Source organism: Dunckerocampus dactyliophorus, chromosome 6 (assembly GCF_027744805.1).
Source record: "Dunckerocampus dactyliophorus isolate RoL2022-P2 chromosome 6, RoL_Ddac_1.1, whole genome shotgun sequence".
NCBI classification, from domain to species: domain Eukaryota; kingdom Metazoa; phylum Chordata; class Actinopteri; order Syngnathiformes; family Syngnathidae; genus Dunckerocampus; species Dunckerocampus dactyliophorus.
In genome coordinates, this window is record NC_072824.1 from 10,878,287 (window position 1) to 10,893,480 (window position 15,194).

At 38.8% G+C, this 15,194-nt stretch overlaps 1 protein-coding gene across 1 annotated transcript in view; it reads right to left on the reverse strand.

Moving 5' to 3' along the window:
• Positions 1-13,727, reverse strand: part of tet2 (tet methylcytosine dioxygenase 2) — a 28,894-nt gene extending 15,167 nt beyond the window's left edge. Inside the window, exon 1 of the mRNA XM_054778002.1 lies at positions 13,287-13,727. The gene's annotated coding sequence lies outside the window, so the exon portion shown is untranslated. The remainder of the gene's footprint in view (positions 1-13,286) is intronic.
• Between the last annotated feature and the right edge of the window lie 1,467 nt (positions 13,728-15,194).

The following is a 15,194-nucleotide window of genomic DNA, read 5'->3' on the forward strand; positions in this document are numbered from 1 at the left end:
ATTAGAATACAAAGGCTTAAACAGTGAAAGAGTGGTTCAAACAGCACAAGAAAGTATATACTTATTGTACAAGGATAGGGCAACACCCGATCTCCTGACTTTATGCCCACTGAGAGTGATGGAAGTACAGGTATGTTGGATAAGACTTGACTCAACAGTCAACATCATTTTGTCACTGTCATCACACAGTTGACCTGATTTGAGAGTGTCAACATATAAAATATAGGGCACTGAGAAACTAAGGATGAGCTGGTAGAATGATTCCACTGTCTGTGTCACTAGCTCTTTGGCATCTGTAGCTCCATAGTGTCCCAAAATTGAAGTCCTTAATCTCCCACTAACGAGCCAAGCAAGTGTCTCTTGCTAACATAACAAAAAAAAAAAAGCATTCAGACTGTTTGCAGGTGGGAGGGGAAGCAGCATACCTCAAACAAAAACTGCAGGTCAATTACTTTAACTTTTATTGCATAAGGATGAAAATTTGTATGAAAGTATGAAAGTATCTACACATGTTTGGCAACATGTGTAGATACAACTGTAGTTATATGAAGCAATAATGAATAATTTCATTATTTTTACTTTTCAATTCAAATGACTTGTCATTAACTGAACTGCATTTACTTCTGGATTTCAGTGTGGCATTTCTAAAATATAAATACAGTATTAGTATTGTGTACCTGGTGTTACTAAAAAACAATAATAATCTATAAAGTGATTTTTCTTTTAAATATAAAAACATTAAGTATTCTTCTTTTTTCCTCAGAACTTTTACATTTATTTGACTAAGCAAAATAAAAATAAATAAAATAATACAAATTAGGTAAGTGGTTGACTACCACTTCCCAACCTCATGTGACTTTCCCGTTGTTTTGTCTGGTGCTATGTAAATCAACTAGTAAGTCAAGAGGTTAACACTGGGCTGCTTTGAGTGTAGCTCCATTCCTGCAGGACTCTCCGGGATTTACAAAGTACCGAGTGGAACCAAGCAGCTTGTCACAGTTGGGTACACCCACTCTGACAACTAAAAAAAAATAATCTTTGTGAACCTAGGACAAAGCCAGAGATCCCAGCTGAATGAGGGCCCGTTTGCACACATACATACAAACGTGCACTAGCATTGCACCCACAAATACAGTATGCCCCACTGATATTTTACTTTGGCATTTACAGTGGTGTGAAAAAAGGTTTTCCCCCTTCCTGATTTCTTACTTTTTTGCATGTTTGTGACACTTAAATGTTTCAGATCATCAAACAAATTTAAATATTAGTTAATGACAACAAAACTGAACACAATGTGCACTTTTTATTATTAAGGGAGAAAAAAATCAAAACCTACATGGCCCTCTGTGAAAAAGTGATTGCACCTCGTGAAAACATAACTGAGATTGAGATCCATCAGTGTGGAAAAGGTTATAAAGCCATTTCTAAAGCTGTGGGACTACAGCGAACCACAGTGAGAGCCATTACCCACAAATGGCGAAAACATGGATCATTGGTGAACTTTCCCAGGAGTGGCCAGCCAACCAAAATGACCCCAAGAGCGCAGTGACGACTCATCCAAGAGGTCACAAAAGATCCCACAACAACATCCAAAAAACTGCAGGCCTCACCTGCCTCAGTTAAGGTCAGTGTTCATGACTCCACCATAAGAAAGACACTTGGCAAAAACGCCCTGCATAGCAGAGTTCCAAGATGAAAACCACTTCTGAACAAAAAGAACATTCAGGCTTGTCTCAATTTTGCCAGAAAACTTTGTCTGACAAGACAAAAGTTGAACTTTTTGGAAGGTGTGTGTCCCGTTATATCTGGTGTAAAAATAATGCTGCATTTCAGAAAGAGAACATCATACCAACAGTAAAATGTGGTGGTAGTGTGAGGGTCTGGGGCTGTTTTGCTGCTTCAGGACCTGGAAGACTTGCAGTGATAAATGGAACCATGAATTCTGCTGTCTACAAAAAAATCCTGAAGGAGAATATGTGGCCATCTGTTCGTTACCTCAAGATGAAACAAACTTGGGCTCTGCAACGCGACAATGATCCAAAACACCTGAAGCAAAGCAAAATGAAGACTTTGGAGTGGCTTTGACAACGTCCTGGCATGAATGCTGTTTAGATGCTGTGGCATGACCTTAAAAAGGCGCTTCATGCTCAAAAACCCTCCAATGTAGCTGAATTACAACAATACTGCAAAGATGAGTGGCCAACATTCCTCCACAGTGCTGTAGGAGACTCACTGCAAGTTCTCGCAAACTCTTGATTGCAGTTGTTGCTGCTAAGGGTGGCCCAACCAGTTAGGTTTAGGGGGCAATCACTTTTTCACACAGGGCCACGTAGGTTTGTTTCATTTAAAAACTACATTTTATGTTCAATTGTGTTGTCATTGAGTAATATTTAAATTTGTTTGATCTAAAACTGAAAGGAAATTTGCACATACAGTTTGAAATGATTTAACTTTCTTCGCTTGTAGTGGGCTGTTTGTCTGCAGAAGTTTTTATTTCTTCCTCTCTCTCATGTAATTACACACAGGTTGCAGCACACCATTATTTGTCATTTATCTACTTCCCTCTCAGTAAGCCTGTCATCTTGCCAGTGCACTTATAAACCTAGCTTTTAAAGTGCTCATGACACCAAAACACATTATTCTTATTTACGCCGTGAAAAATAATTCAAAATAATTGAAAATACTTCAAAATCACATTTGCTGTGTTTGAATGTGTACTTTACTTGATTATTGAAGTATTTACATAAAAAAAAAATATATATATATATATGTATATACTGTTTTTATATATATATATATATATATATATATATATACACACAGTATATACTGCTCGAAAAATAAAGGGAACACTAAAATATCACATCCTAGATCTCAATTAATGAAATATTATTTTTAAATATTTTCGTCTTTACACAACAAATTCACACAAAAATTATCGACTGAAATCAAATGTATTAACCCATGCAGCTCTGGATTTGGAGTCACACTCAAAATTAAAGTGGAAAAAGACACCACTTGTTGTCTATTCCATTTGCTCAACAGCATGTGAAATTCATTGTCAATCCGTGTTGCTTCCAAAGTGGACAGTTTGAATAACAGCGCAGCAGTTTTCACTGTGTGTGAATTGAGTGTTCCCTTTATTTTTTTAAGCGGTGTTGTGTGTGTGTATATATATATATATATATATATATATATTATTCCGGGTTTGGAGGAGGCGGATCAAGTGATGTCTACACCAGACAGTCCTACCTGGACCTTCACGTTCACTCCAGTGCTTTCTCAACTGTTGTGGTCCATTTCTAAAAGACACCACTCGGCTTGTCAGATCGCCAAACTTTGTGGGACAAATGTCAATAAAAAGTCAAAAACCCACAAGACATTCAACAGTGGAAAAACGTGCCAAGGTGGCAGCAGGTCAATTCACATTTCTCCTGCTAGTATTCTCTATAGTAGCCAGCCTAGTGCTGGCTGCTAATGCGGTGTTAATTCCCAACTGCCGCAGTAGCTAGGTGCGCGTTGTAGTTAAGTTGCTACATGATAGTATATACTTATTGTACAAGGATAAGGCAACACCCGATCTCCTGACTTTATCCCCACTAAGAATGATTGAAATACAGGTCCCAGTATGTTGGATAAGACTTGACTCAACAGTCAACATCATTTTGTGTTGTAGTACGCCTCACAACACAATAATAGTGAATGTTATTATTGTTGTGTTACTTTCTTTGCGTGTGTTCATTGCTGTGCTTGTTTGCATCAGGTTGCCGTGTCACCCGTAAGTTTCCTAGACCTGAATTGCTTGCAGTCATTTGTCTTTCTAGCCTATCTTGCCCTGTCAGTTTCAGGAAGTAAATACATATTGATTTTTACTTGATCTATTCACATACTGACAGTCAAAAAAATATACTTGTGGACATTTTTTTGTGTGTGTTTTATCATAATTATCACAGCAGTGAATGTTATTGGTGTGAATATGTCACTTTCTTGTCTTTGCTGAGAGTTCACGGCTGCGTGTGTTTGAATCTGGTTCCTGTAACGTAGTCTGGCAGTGATGTCACAACCAAGATGCCGTCTGTTCAGAAAACTCACGTGGGAGGGGGCAAAATTGTATTAAAACCACCACCTCATTTCAGTACTATTTCATAGTTATGACAGCAGTATGACAAAAATGTTTTATTGTGTGAGCACATTCATTTTGTTATTGTTTTTTTTTTTTTTTGACTTTTTTTGGTGTCATGAGCACTTTTGTGCTGTTGTAGAAATCTGGATAGTCAGTCGCCACTTATGACTGTAGCCTTTGGAGTTAGGGGTTTGCGGCGATAAACAGCAGCTCGTCAGGCTGAGGGTAACGGCTGGACTTTTGGAGACAGTTTGATCATTCTGGAAAAATAAGACAGTAGCTGTGCAATAATTGGTGAATTCTTATGCCATTTTAAAAATAAAGCATGTGTTTATAAAGCTTGCTTGAAAAAAATTGTACAATTTCCATCCAATAGATTGTCCTGTACAAGTATGTATGCAAAACAGATTTTCTTGTCTTCAGTCCTCACTTAAGTAGAATTATTTTCAATACATTACACAACTCATTAACAAAGCGTATTGCACTAGACACACATTGGGTTTTTTTCCCACAAAGAAGACAGTGAAATATGAGTGTCCATAGTTCATGCCGACTATTTGCCGTGACTTGGCAGCCGTATGTGACATTCGCCCCTCACAACAGCTGCGAGGAGACTCCAGTCCCTATCGTTCAGGTTTAGACCTTGGCAGTAAGGTTGTTCCTGCTGAAGAAAATACTTGGCAGTGCAGAGCAGCACAATAAATCAAACATTTGTCAAGTCTCCATACTGCTTTATGGCACAGTCCAAAAATACCCTATATGCAAGAGATTTTGCTAGATTTCAAGGAGATTCCTCATTTGTGACAGCTGTTTACAGACAACATTCTCTCCCTGAGCACATTCTACGGTAGTGAGTATATAATCTTACCTCGTGTGCCAGTGAAATCTCATCCTTAACCCCTGCAGATGAAATTAGGTCAGATCATTTGTATCCTAGAGGGTTTTAAATTCCTCCCCTAAATATAGAGATGTACTGTGCAAACCGTACAACCTATGACAACATTTGCACAACTTGGCATTCCAGCTGACAATGCAAACTTTATCTCTCCGCATTCCCCTCTTTCTCCCCTCAATTCTCCCCCTTATCCCTCCAGCCAGTTTAACCAGATGGCCACTCGTAGCCATGATTCCTCCAGAAAGTTCCTGTAAAGTTTTGGGTAGGTTTTAAATATTATGACCTATGTGATGATTGGCAGTGTGGAATGACACTTTTGTAAGAAAAACTGAGGGTCATTAGGTCTACAGTGTTGAGAAAGTCAATTGTCTGACAGCTTAAGAGAACAAACTCAGTCACAGTTCATAAAGTACTTTTGTCGCTCTTATGTGCTTACTGTCAACTGCTAGTCAGGCATGTAAGCACAGATGATCATTTATGCTCTACATCTCGCCAACTTACTTGGTCAGGCTGCTCACACTTGTGATTTGCGTCACATGGCGCACTGTTGCTTTACAATGTACCTCACATGGCCACTCTTACTGTTGGTATGAGCAAATCATACCTCTCTGCTGTTGTTAGGGAATACAAGCCTCCTCTATCTGCATCTCTATCTTTTCATTCCTCCACATTAATATTGTGCACTGAGTAGAAATACATTACTGAAATTAATGAAACATGACAGTGTTATCCCAAAATTAATAGCACATTTGGCCAAAGTTTCTTTATTTTTTATATTTTTGTGCTCATCCCTACTTCTCTATCTTAAACAGTTGTGTTGGAATGTTTGGCCAAATAATTGTCACTAACTTTTTTCTTCCCCTTCAAAGACTTAGTCCAGGCTTCTTCTGGGGAGTGAGATTTGTATTTGTCATTGCAGATAGTAATCTCCTCTCATTTCTCTGTTGAGTAACGAGTAACTTTTGATGTGTTCTGTTTGGAGATGCGATCTCCTTGTTTGTAAGCAATGCTACAATGTTACAGACTTATGGGGAGTTCTGGAAGGCAGATGTCAAGGTTCTTGGTTTCCTTTACAGCCAAGGAAGAGGAAATGTGACTCATGAACAAGATCAGGTCTACATTTGCAATCAGGTACACGAGAACAGTTGCTTTTTGAAGCTTGGACTGGCCTACTTTCAACATTGTGATACAGTGGCTGGACCATGTGAGAGCCTAAAGCAACTGTGTTTATGGTGTTTTTCTGTCTTTTCCTCACATGAGGGCTCACTGAAAAAGATTGAGAAATTCAGTTATGGTTATAATATCATATATTTGGTCTGTTTTGCTGAACGCAATGATATAAAAGGCAAAGATAACTAGTCTGGTTTGAGGTACTATGAGAACTACTTTAACATCAAATATGAACAGCAATTATTTGGGATATTGACAATGTTTTCATATTTTAAGGTGAGAGAATGATCTCACATTGACTGTCATGTTTTTTGTTTTTTTTAAACAAGCCTTAAAAATAGAATAGTATTATGTAAATGCCACACAGGCAGATACACAAATTGTTCATCCTCATTTTCTTCTTACATTTTTTCAGACAAGAATAAGTGTTTGATGGATATAGTCGCAAAGCAGATGACATTCTCCCCTGTTTGTAATTTGCTCTCGGGAGAGCCTCCTCTTGCCTCAAAAAGGGAAAGAAATTGTTCTTTATGTCTAATGCAAAACAGATGTAGTTCACTTGGCTGAGAGATTCCCTTTTGCTGCCTTTGTCCTACTGCTGCTTTTGGTCTATTTGATCTAATTGCATTTATGTGTTTTATTTACTGTATATCTCGACTTATTTGCTTTTTATAAACAATTTTAAGCTAATATGAGCTATTTTTTTTTAATTATATTGTTTCGCAAAAGGGTTTTTAGTCAATACTTTATAGTTTTGGAACAAGAACAGCTTGTGCAAATGTCTCTTTCTATACTACTGTACACCAGAGTATTTATCTCCAAGGTTTATCTCCAAGGTAAGGCGTTTGTTAGTAAGCAAGAGAACCACTGATTTCCATTTGCGAAACTTAAGCTCTGTAATCAAGGTGGCCCCCTCCAGATAGAAGAAAAACATACAAACATGTTTTTATGTACAGTAAGCGTTGGAAAGAATCCTTTGGACATCTAACTATCCATCCAAGAGCTCATTCCACAAAAAACATGGGCCAAATCGCCCTAATGGTTTGTTATTTTGTTGGTCCACAAGGAAATTCTGGGTTTTGTCAATTAAAATGAGGAGACAGGGGAAACGATACATTACTGTAGATGTTTTCCCGAAAAGAACCACTGTGGATTTTGAGGTAATTGATTTTGTTTTAACTTTTTAAAGATGGAAGGACAGGAGTGGTTTTTACTGCCTGTAAGGGGCGAGGCTGAACTGCCTGAACCAGCTGAACTGGCTGAACTGCTAACAGCTTTAAATTAACAGAAGTAGGTTAGACCAAGCCTTCATAGTAATAATTAAGAGATGTAAAAGTCCATATACTGCTGAAACGGTAAAAAAGTTGATCATGTATACTGTAGGTGTTTGGTTTTACATTTTTAGAATTTAGGTTTGACGGAAACGAAAAACCATATAATTTTTTATTCTATTATCCTAGGAAGTTATATTTTTGATGATTTTTCTTTCAGCAAGTAGTGATCTAGATATTTGGCTAAAACCAAGACCATTAAATTCAATGCTGTCATGAGTAAAAGAGCATCTCTAAATGTAAACCAAAATATCTCAGTGTCATGGTGTCTTTTGTCAGATTAATGTGTTCCAGAGGAGGTCACTGCTGATAGTAAACCACAGTTGAACCTTAGCCTAGAACGCTATTAATCAGTTTGTCTTGGATCTTTCTTGTTTAATCAGCTGAAACTGGAAGAGACTCTTCATGAAAGCAAGCCCATGCCATGATTATCAAACCCTCTGTGCAAAGAATGCACATTTAGTCTAAATCCCTTTCCTCTGTCTTAAAGCTTTATCACATGGAGGCTGATTAAGACGTCTGCTGCTGAGCGTCCAACCCCTCCAGCGTACCCCGAACCCATTACAAAGCTGCATGTCCCCTTCCAAGCTTATTGTCTTCTTGCCCTCCTCCTTTTGTCTGTGCAACAGTCAATATATCTGACTAACTTGATGAACTGTGCACAGAGAAAAGTTAATTTATTTCAGACTACATGGTAGTCATGGTTACCATCTTACAAGCGCTCCAAAGACCATCTGGTCTGAACATTACCCCGACACTACTGACTGCAGAATAGGCTAGTTTGCTGCGGTGTGCACATATGTTTTGTACATCTACCATGGTGATAAAACATGAGTGCCAAATATACACCTTTAGAAATTATATTTGACAACAATTTGCATAGCTATGTTTTACTGAAAATGAATAGGAATAAAAGGAGAGTCCTACATGTTGACCCTATTCATTTTTCCTGTAACTAGTATGAGTCATGAATTGGTACAAAAAGCAAAGTGATTAATAAATTCAACTGTCAGTGTTACTTTGTCCATTAGGTAGAAGCCTTCACTTGTAGAGAGAAATGTTTATTTTTCAAAAATGTGTTGCAAAATTAATTAAATGGCCATCTTCAACATAAACAGGAAATAGAAGTATTATGGAAGGAAAATATAAACATGGCACTCAACACGCATGTCAGACCTACTTCTGAATAGACAAAATTTTTGGTACACTAGATAACATTTTTACAAAAGTCTGAGCTAAGGCATACTGACTTGTTGATGCAAAACTAAACAATCTGATTTCCTTTTTGTATTCGGAGTGATTCCTATTTTCACTGACTAACACACAGAGTTGAATAGAGTGTTCACACCCCCATAAAAAACTTAATACGTACAGTATAAATGTAGTATGTTAACAGTAGCCTAGTCTTTGAATCGGTTTTGTCATCGCTTGATCAGAAATGACCAACATTGAGGAGCTACTTTACATGACTTGAGTCGTTATGTACCATCATAAGAAAGGATGTTGTTGCAAAATCACTCCCAGTCTGAAGTTGAGCTGAAACACTCCCCTTGTCACATAGATGCAAAACCAGTGTCATTTACTTTGGTCCAGTTCAAAAGGCACCAGTTGCTGGATTGCTTCATTCCACTTGAAAACCTCATAATGGGCTCGAACGGCTTGAAGGTTGACAGACGTAGTCGGTGATGTCATTCAAAGCCTTTGGTTGGGTTATGCTTCTGAATGTCATTTAGGACCATCTGTCTGTCTTTGTGTTTCATGTATGGACAACAGGGGGCCATGGGGCCTAACCTTTTCAATGACAGCTTCTAGCAATGGAACCCTCTGTATGTGACAGACATTTTGGGAAAGGGCAAACGGGCTACACATGCAGTTGTTTAGATGACCGTGAACACCACTGAAAGTGCAGGGTGTATGCAACAGAGTAAATGGCTGCCTTTGTCATAAATCCCCAAAATATTGGAAAAAAATGAATTACCATATGTATAAAAATGCTGACACACTTTGTTTAGGCTCCAAAGGTTTTACTTCTTGCAAAGCGTAATGTCTACACATTTTTTAGGCAAGTCAGTCCTTTTCTGAGGATGTCCATGTTATTCTCCAAATAACGTGACTTTATATTTTTCAAACCCAGCTTCACATAGCAGAAATAGTAAAAACAGTGTGCTCGAGAATCGTCAAAGCCTGGTACCGGGCGAATAAAGATAGTGTTTAATTTGGGATGCTTACATAACCACTCGCTTGCCACGCTACCGAACGTGAGGGTAGTGTTTGTAAACAGAGCGGCCATGTGCGTGCGCTCATGTGGAGGAAGGTTTTCCGTCACTGCCCTCGCCGTCTCAACACTCAGGGTAAATCCAGACATCGATACATGGTTACAGGGCCCGTATCACTCACACTTGCCCTGGTCACCCTGCTCGCTTAAACAGAAACTTGTAGCTTACTCTGTAATTATAATTATGCCTCATTTGACTTTATAATGTGGCTTTAATTACTTAACAACCAATAGTATCTTAAGGATTTGAAGAAGGATATCAGTTTGCACCTTCCCCTCATTAAAACTTAGTGACACGTTAAATTTCACTTGTTACGCATTACAGTCATCCCTCGCCACATCCTGGTCTGAATTTTTCAACTTTATCCTATCACGGTTTTTGAAAAATATGTAAATTAATAAAGCATGCTGTTTTGTAATTGAATACATTGTTATGCATATTTAAGCAAATTTTCCGTATTGTTTGCCTAAATTAAGCATTTTCGAGGATAAAAATGGCTAAATGAACTAAATTACAAATACAATGGAAGAAAGACGCATTCAAATACATAATGCTATGTCGGATTCTACACAGGTAACTAGGTGCCAGTAATGTTACTCTAATGTTCAGGGAGGCACAAAAGCATCAGACTTGATCGCCAGAACAACAGGGTTTCATTGCAGGTTTGAATTATCTCACAACAGCCACAATAATAATGACAATAATCATAGTAATAATAATCATAATAAAAACATGGGCTACTATTGCGGTCAAAATCCACTCCAAGCTAAAACTCAACTCTGAACCTCCAATGTCACTTCCTGTCCGCCACACGTCCAGAACACATTTATTGCAACACACAAGCGCGAGTCTTATTTATGTCATAAATGGCTTTTTCTAATTATGTATACTGTATTGGGTAATATGAATAAAGTAAACATGACAGTGGTTCTCTTAATTCTTGTCTAGATGGCTCTAATAATGATAAACGTATTCAGAACTTTGTAAACAGGTTTTCTATGCTCTAACTATGAAAATATTCAATGTATAAGTAAGGAATCCTGCTTTGCGGAAATTGGCTTATCACGGTCAGGTGATAAGTGGAACCAATTAACCACGGTAATGAGGGATTACTGTATTATTAATTATTCATCAAGCTCCTGTTCACTACAGGTTTTAAATGTCTTAGTATGGATGTCTGATATGTGCAAACATGACAGACACACTACAGTTCTTTTGCTGAAAACATGTCTTCTTGTACTGCACTCCCATCCTTGTATAGCAAAACAACCCCTCAATAGCACATGAGGAAAATCAATAGTAAAAAAATCAATACCGCACTCTCTATATCACCATTTTGTCTCAGGAAAGCAGTCATGCTTTGACCAGCCAGCAAGTAGTGCAATCTGAAATGTCTAACCTTCCACTGCGCTTGATTCTGTCTGTTATTTGTGAAACTACCTCTGGGTGGAAATATGATGCTTGGGCTGGACAGAGCAGGGTCAGAGGTGAGGGCCTGGGTGAGTGCTTGGGTATTGTAAGTGGCCAGCATTGTTGTGGAACGCTATGGCAACTGGACATTCTTCTCTTAAGGTGATATTGTCTTTGCCATGGGAGTTACATAAAGAGAACTTACACCCATGACGAAGGAGCAATCCAACCACACAGCTTTATCTGGAGGTGTGGATAGATGAGTGCTGCAATTTGAATGCGATTGATATACATGGCCCTTCCCCCCACTCATGTTCCGGGTGCCTTATCAGGTGCTGATGTAACAGCAGCAACGTAGATTCTCGTGAGGACACATGTAATATGGCATCTGGTGTTGCAAATGTACACATTGCCTGAAAACAAAAGGGCTTAATGGGCAACCATGCAAACCATGCATACGTTTTAGTGCCAAATGCATAGCAAAAAAAACTGTGAAAATACATTAAATCCACAAGTTACATAAGTGACAGAACTTTGACTTTAAAATTATTTAAAGCACTGTATTCTGATTACATTACAAATGCATGCGTATATCTGTGCAGAAACACCTTGTGTTGACACTATATGAGGTGTCTACAATATAATATAATAGTGCAATATAATTTAAGTTAAATACTTCTTTAGTGAGGACTGCATTTTTCGCATTGCTGAAAGACAAGCAAAACGTCCTGTATTGTGCACTACATTAACATTTTGACAACCAACACTGTTTTGTTAAATTGCCCAGTTAAGTCAGTCATAATTCTCTACCTTACAGCAGGTAGCCATTAGCATTTACCCAAGGCACATTGGAGCAACATTTCAACTGCAGCCTGTAGAATACACAAGTCTAATACACAAACAGAGGGGAGATCTGTTATACTCTAATGGGCCATTTAGATGTTAATCATTAAGTGACACTTTGTGAATGCAGAAAAAATAACTAATTAGCCAGGTGCTGTTAATGTTAGGCCTAACACCAGTTAATACATCTGAATGTACATGTTATTGTGACATAGAAGCACTAATTGCAATGCAAATCATTATCACACTCTTTATCAGTTTGCTGCCATGCTGTTTTGGTACACAATTGCCACCACACATGCACTTTTTATATACATTTAAAAAGTGTGTATATACATTCATATATATATATATATATCCTAAAAATTTGTTTGACTGGAGATACATTTAACTAAACATTTAAACAGCTACTTTCTACTATCTCAAATATAGAAAAGGATAAACAAGCCACAGAATTCCTGTTGCTTGAAGTTAATGGTGTGTTCGGATAGAGTTTCTTAGGTCTCAGCTTTCTGACCTTCTCTGCCTCCACTGCACTCTTTGCCTCCAAAATTGTCCTTTCTCTTGCCTCTCAAAGGGATTTGCCTTTGTGTCTGCTTGTCATTCAGCAGTGAAAGCAATGGAAGCTGATTCACTGAGATACACAAAGCCAGAAGGTATTTGCTACTTTGCTACAGTCCAGCTTGGACTTTTACTCCCTTAAATAGTCTGTACACAAAACTGTGGTAACAGATACATAGTCAAACAGAGATATGCAAAGAAAGCTACAGATACAGATGCATTTAACAGAGTATAAGGACAGTTTGTTGAAAAATCAGATACCAAATGCACACATTCTCCATTCAGTACACACCCTTTTAAACATACCTTTAAAAATTAAATGGAATGCTCAGAAGGAGAGGCAACAGAAAGCAGTATGTGCGTATGGAAAAACTTAACAAGCCGTCAGAAGAATACAAATGTTCCATTATGTATTCAAAATCAGCAAGCACTTTGAACGCAGGGCTCAAAAGAAAACAAGAAAGCTCTATTAGTTTCAGCTGGTGAAAAAAGAATGAAAAATGTCAGCCATGTTGGAGTAGCTTTATCTAAAATCCCCTCCTTATTATGCTGGCTCTTGCTTTTGCGGTGGGGGACGTTAGCTGTTTCTTGCCTGACTCTCAAAAGCTCCAAAAAATACACCCAGTGTATAAGAGAAAAGGGTGAGCAGATCATTAACCCTCTCTGCAAATCCTCACCTTCTTTTGCGTCCCTCCACTTTGTAGAAATTCCAACAAACCGTCTGGATCTCCTCTTTTACAAATCCTAAAGGGCAGCCATCTTGCTTCCTTCTGTTCTTCTATGAAACAGACTATCCTCCACATCAATATTCATGCAAACCAGTCTGACGCTTGCGCTCATCATCAGGAATAGCCGGGGTGTCGCTGTTTGCCGGCCGGAGAATCGCAATATATTTGACTCTGGTTTAAGGCAGTCGAGGCACGCAGAGTTGACAAAAGAATGTGCGGGTCGGGGGGAAGAGCCTTGCTTCGCCGGCAAACTCAAATAGTCACCAAATCACTTTCCTGCTGAGTCTTTCCCACACAAAGGGACAGGTTTTCTTTCCCCCCCTTTGTGCACCCTCCTCTCTTTTTCTTCTTCCCTCAGCCGCACACAATAGTGAACACTATGATGGCTGCCCTCAAGCAATGGAGTGGATTCAGGACAGGACTCCACCCCCCACTTTTTGTTAAATATTGCACTGGTCTCAACTGTCTAACTGTGGCAGCGTAGATGTCTCCACCCCTTGTGTCTCTCAAGGAGGAAGCCCAGTGGCTTCTTTTTTTCCCTCCTTTTTGACTGTCGATGCATTGACTGCCTTCCATTTTCTTTCTAGTATCAGCCACCAGTTATGCAATTTTCTCTCTGACAGTGTAACAGCGCCAATGTTTTGAGAGCATTGCAGTAACAATCAGATACCGGGCCAGTTTGGAGTGCTACCAGTTTAGCGATGGACTCATTTCCACGGGCTGTGTCTTATTTTGGTACGCTTCGGCTGGCTGGCCTGCTGGCTGGCTGGCTGGCTTGTTCATTTTTAGAGTGAGGCGTAAGACAACGCTCCAGCCCTCATGCAGGCTGCATTTTTTTCTCAGTGCGCCTGCCAAGACCCTCCTCCTGTTGACACTGGCCACGTGGATTTGTATGAGATAGACAGCAGAGTGGGAAAGCCGTCTAGGACTTTAAACCACTATATTAAGTTACCAAATGTGCTACGATAGAGCAAGTACTAAAACCTAAGCTTGTTTGAACAAGGGTAGCAGCTTCTGTTGTGTAATTTACATAAACACAAACAACTGAACATTTTGCAGAACACCAACACCCTAGTTTTTCACAATTACTTTTTAATCCTCCACTAACAACAGGTGGGTTTGAAAATAATCGGCCTTTAGATACAGCTGGAGCTTAGATGCAGACCCCTCCTCTTTTCCACCAGCCACTGCCTTGCTTGCAGTGACATTTGTTGACTCAATAGTTTCAGGCTCAGAGCAGAAAAGGAGATTTGTTTTTACACAGAATGGGGGAGGGGAAGTAGCTTGAAGAGGAAGGAGGAGTCGCTCTTCTCTAGCTTGTAACACACATTCTGCTTGGACAAAATAGGCCCTTTTTACGTCAAAGCATTCATTTAAATTTCATACTATTGCTTTCTGATTCATTTTTACTTTCTGTATGTGTTTGGATTGAGTCTTAATCATTGTCCAGGTTGTGTCCTCACCCTTGACATAAACAGGAACAAGTGTCATTTATAACAATAATTGACACTTGTATACAAAACAGATTGAATTAAGGTATGGTGTCAAGTGGACTACAGGTAGGAGAGATTTATTAAGAATGGGAGAAAGCAAGTGAAAACGTGTGTTTTGGAGATTGTGAGGGACCGTGGTTATCGATATGAATCAAAGACTTGAATCTCACATATCATTTTCAAGAGTCATCTAGTGTGATCATACAAAAATTTAGTAGGTTCTTCGTGTTATTTTTAGGGTATCGTTTGGTAGAAAGTATTCTGGCGTGGTTATGGAAGACTCCTCATGCTACACAGTGAGTTGACCTGCAGCAAGCCCAACTGATGGTTATAAAACGGATGACATCAAAATCGTAATTACCCA